A 4924-nucleotide genomic window follows, 5' to 3' on the forward strand; every position below is an offset into this window, starting at 1 on the left:
CACCGAGGGGAGAGGAACTATCAGTGGGCAGGAGCCAAACCTCTTGGCCGATTTTTCATCTCATTTTCTCTTGCTGCTGAGCAGGACCTGAGAAAAGGTCAGATAGAAGGGGAGCTAGGGGAGCAGGGACAACTTGCACGTTTCACAAATGCTCTGAAACGCAAAGGCCGGATTTCCCCGTCAAGGGTCTCAGCTCTGGGGGTGAGGCGGGGGGGTCAGTTGTCCTCATACTCACCCTCCCTCTGCCCCAGGGGCTGTCGAGGGTAAGGGACAAGGGGGCCTCACACCAGTTGAGTGCTCAGGCCTCTGTCCTCACCTCCGAGTTCAGAAGGGAGGGCCACTTCACTGGGTGTTAGATCCCAAGGACGGCAGAGCAGGTGAATGTCCTCGGGGGACAGGCTGTGCCACAGGCAGAGGCTAAGGAGGAGACGTCGCCCTTTCCTTCCTAGCTACCTGGGCCCTAGTTGGAACTCATTTTTTTTTCCTGACAAATCAGCACTTTGGGCAGGCTCTGTGGAGGGGAGAAAGGAGCAAGCAGCAGGTGGTGCTGGGTGGCGAGAATGGCGCAGGCCCTCGTGAGTCCCTGGTGACCACTCTGCTCCCTGCACCAAGAGCTGGGCTCCTGCATCTTTGGGACCAGGTGGGCAGCTAACCTCCAGAGCACCCCACAGGAAAGGAGCAGCAGCTGAGTCCTCAGCGACTGCCACCCAAGGAGAAGCGGGCTCTCCATTGACAGGGTGGCCCCGAGTCTCGGATGGAGCAGCTTCGGGCTGGAACCCCTTCTCCGGCAGCGCTCCCCACACGTCAGGCCAAGCTCCGCGTATTTTTAGATCAGTATTTTTGCAAAAAGCTTGCTCTTATTCGTTCAGAAACAGCGAAATGTCATTTTCGGCCAAACATTTTCTAGGTTTTCCTTCTGAATTATTGAGAACGGGTTTCAGTGTTCGCTTTTTTTTCCCTTTTAATATGTAACTTCAGACCCTGGGGGAGGCAGTATCCTAGCGATTTATAACAATTAGGCCTTTTCTAAAAATCAATCTAAAAGAGAAAGACAAAAATGGAGACTCAACAAACCCCTCCAGAGTGGATGGGCTCACTGACCGAGAGCGAAGGCGGGGCCCTTGCAGAGAGCAGAGTGGGAGTCCGACATGGCGGGGGCACAGGAGCCGGGGCTCGGCCACAGGCCTGGCGACGCTGCTGTGCCACACTCGGGGGACTGGCTGGGCGAACACCCACAGGGCTCTCGACACGGCTTGCTTCCTGAGCTCTGGGCCAGTGGTCCTAGACTGTGGGGTGTAAAACTTGCACCAGGAAGCAATCTGGGGCAATGACACCGGCTAGGAATGGACGCACGAAGGTCTTCCCCAAAAGCCAGTACCTGTGACCTCCCACGACCCTGTCAGCCCACAGAGCCCGGCGAGAATGCTCCACAAGGTCCAGTCAGCCCCCACCTGGTGGGTTCGGTTCAGAACCTTTGCTCCCTCCTGGGCTTGAGCTGCTTATTATTAAGAGTTACTTAAAATCCAGAGGTCCTATCACCTCAAGAAACTTCTTTCTCACCAAACGTGGAAGTTTGTTTCTGGCTAGTACCTTTTCATGATCGCTGTCACAGCAATGACAAACTGGGCAGAGCAGCAGGCAACAACGTGGGGCTGCCCTGGTTCCCACTGCCACTGTTGTCGGCCTCTAGCCTGGAATGATGTCACTGAACAGGCTGCTGCCGCACCTGCATGGGGTCTCAGAAGCAAGGTGCTGGCTGTGGCCAGCGATCCCAGGCCACCACCGTGACTTTTACCTTCCAGGGAGCTGACGGGCTCGGGGCGGGGGGGGGGTGGTGTCTCTGATTAGTTTGGCACTGATGGACTGGAGACGTGCCATTTCTAGGTGTCTGCCAAAAGAAGGGAATTATACTGGGCGGTGGCCCAGTGTCCCCAGTTCACTGCAGTGTCAAGGCTGAAATTCCACTGGTTAGGAGAAGCCCACGGCAGGCAGGCAGGGCTGGGCGTCGTGGGAGGGGCTTGAGGATACACAGAATTCTGTCGAGAGAGGAGGTAGTAACTAACAACTAGAACGAGGGTTGGGAGACTGGACGTGACTGCTCTGTGAGCTAGACCCGCGGAGATCTGAAAGCTTTCAATTTCGGTATTCTTCGCACAGTCCCTAAAACCCTTCATGGTGTTCAAGTACACACGAAATCGAGGTCGCACCCCAAACTGGGCCGGACACAGCTGGTGAGAACCCCAGGGCCTAGGTTTTCCCTCCAACCTCCCACCACCTGACTCCAGGGCAGGGGCGGCATGGGGGCTGCAGGGCCCCTGCCTGCCAGGTTGACAAACCACCAAGGCGACTTGCTTAAAGGTGACTCACTCGTGATGCCTTTATTTAGGGAAGAGGAAATGTGGGAAGGGGGGGGAGAGAAAACCCTAGGGAGCCTCAGGCACTGCCTGCAGCTTTGGAGTTCTAGGGGAAGAAGCTGGGAGCTAGGGGGCTGCAGCTTGGGCCGGCCAGAAAGAAAACGACCCTTGCAATGCTGTGTTCTCAACCACCGATGCGCAGTCAGCCCCTGAATGAACTGTCGTGGGTGAAACGGGGGCCTGGCGGGCCCCGCACTCCTCTTCCCAAGACCAGATGGTACCGAGCCAATGGGGAGGCCAGCTCCTGACACTGGTCCCAGGAGCCACATTTCACTGGACCAGGTATAACGCATAAAATCCCGACTGACCACAACGGATGGCATCTCCATGACAAACTGGCTGGATGCCGCGCTCGCGTGGATAGGTGTCTTTTGGGGATGCCGGGAGTGCAAGGCCACTGTGGGGTCAGGAGCCTTTTGTCCTTGGAGGAAGAGGGGTGTCCCGAAGGACTCGCCCCCTCCTCTGACCCCCCTTCCCTTCCTGGGGAGGAGTCAGAAGTGAAGCCCAGAGGGTCGACAGCAGAGCGGGGTTGGTTGTGGGAGTTGCTTTTGCAGCATAAGGAAATGGATACAAAAATGCTAGAAAGGTCAACTATGACTCTACGAACAGAATGGGGCAAACTCCCTTGCTTCTAACCATTCCGGAAGAGACAGACACGGTTTTTTCTTAAGCTACTGATCGGAACTGTCAACTATGGTTCCCGATCACTAAGGACTGGCAGGGAAGCGCTAGACGGTTTCTAGGATGTTGTACTCCTTCATGGTTACACCGCAGTAAGGAAGCCAGGGGACAATAACTGAAATACACGAGACAACACGCACTTGACAGTTCATGGCAGCAGCTCACATGGGACGTGCTTGTGGGTGTTTCTGGAAGCATAAGACTGCTGTCTCATTTGCTACTTTGATAAGGTACTTCTCAGTTGGACAGATTTAGATATAAGAGACATCTCTGTAAACACAGAAAAGGATATACCAATATGATGAAGATATGCAGCTAGGTAAGGACTTCCTGAATGGAGAGGTTGAAAGGATGGGATCCCACAGCCAACCCAAGTCTCTAGGCCCCCACACCACACCCCTGGCGCAGACGTGGAAATGTGTGGTGTGTGGCCCTGACCCGGCCTCCAGCAAGCGAAAGCCAAATGTTTCCCAAACGGAAGTCTGGTTAATGGAGGAGCCTGGGTGGGCGGAGAAGGGGGGGCCCTAGGCGCTGGTCCCAGCTCAGGTCTGGGGGCATCTGCCTTTGTTCCGCCTGCTGCCCTGCGGCACTGCACTGCGCGAGCCGGGCCCGGCAGAGACTAAGGTCAGGGCTGGGCCTCTCGATGACTCTGGCAGGCCACGGGGGTCTCTGTGCTGCCCTCAGCTCCCCAATCCAAATCTGGTCCAACTCCTCCCACCCGTTTCTCCCGAGTGGAAGGCTGAGGGGGCCCGGTGTCTGGGCTCTGACCAGGAAAGGGGGGGGGGGTCCCTGGGAGAGCGACACCGTGCCGCTCTCTTGCCCTTCAGAGAGGCTGGGGCGCCAGGGCCAGGTTCTCGCCCTTCAGCAGAACCAGAGCTTCCTCGGGGTGCGGGGCGGGGTGGGGCTGGGGCCGGTGGCAGGAGGGCCAAGGGCGGGGCGAGTTCTGGGGGCATGAGTTGACCAGCATCGGCTCGGGGTACAGGTGGGCACTGTGACTGCTTGGAACAGAAAGGATGAATGAGGAGGAAGAAGCGGGAGGGAAGAAAGGAGAGGATGAAATGATGGAAGAGAGAGATGGAAGGAGAGAAGAGAAAGCGATCAGGAAGTCCTTATAAAATTGCAGCAAACACTTAGAGTTTCGGAGCTTCGTGGGAACCCTATGTGCTGAGCCCACTTTAAAACAAGCGCAGGTATCTACAGATCCAGGCAGTTCTAAACACCGTCGCGTCTGGTGGCTTGAGGGACAAAGTGTCACCAATTCAAGCCAGTTTGCTCTCAGAGCATGTTTGTTTTGAAGTGGGAACATGAAGACTCAATAGTGCAAATAGTTCTAAGCTGTCCCTAAGGAGTAGAATTGGAAAGTTTTGGAAGAACATTCTCCCCTCCTTCTTCCCCCTGGCCCCTGCCCCACTGAGCCTCTGCCAGTCAGACTGCTCTGAGCGACTGGGGTGCCTCCTGGCCCGCTGTGCTCTGCCGGTCCAGAGCCCGGCCTGCTGCCTGCGCCTCGTCCTGCCGCCTCCACGGCCTCTCTCTAGTGCCATCCACTGGAGGCCGGCCCTGGGCCATCCTCTCATCTGGCTCAGGCCAGTCTACACCCAGCAGCTCAAAGGACTCCCTCCGAGCCATGCCAGAACTGGAGCGAACAGGTGCTACTTCCCTGTCCTGTGAAATGTCCTTGTCGGTTTGGGATTGGGGCTGGCGTGGGGCCAGATCTGTGCCACCACAGGTGGGATCACACGGGCTGTAGCCACTGGCCATCTCTGTCGTCTTCTCTAAAGAATCCAACTGTCTCTCCTGCCTCACACCTCCTTGTCCCAACATGGGTGGGA

Source organism: Pteropus alecto, unplaced genomic scaffold, assembly GCF_000325575.1.
Source record: "Pteropus alecto unplaced genomic scaffold, ASM32557v1 scaffold396, whole genome shotgun sequence".
NCBI lineage: Eukaryota > Metazoa > Chordata > Mammalia > Chiroptera > Pteropodidae > Pteropus > Pteropus alecto.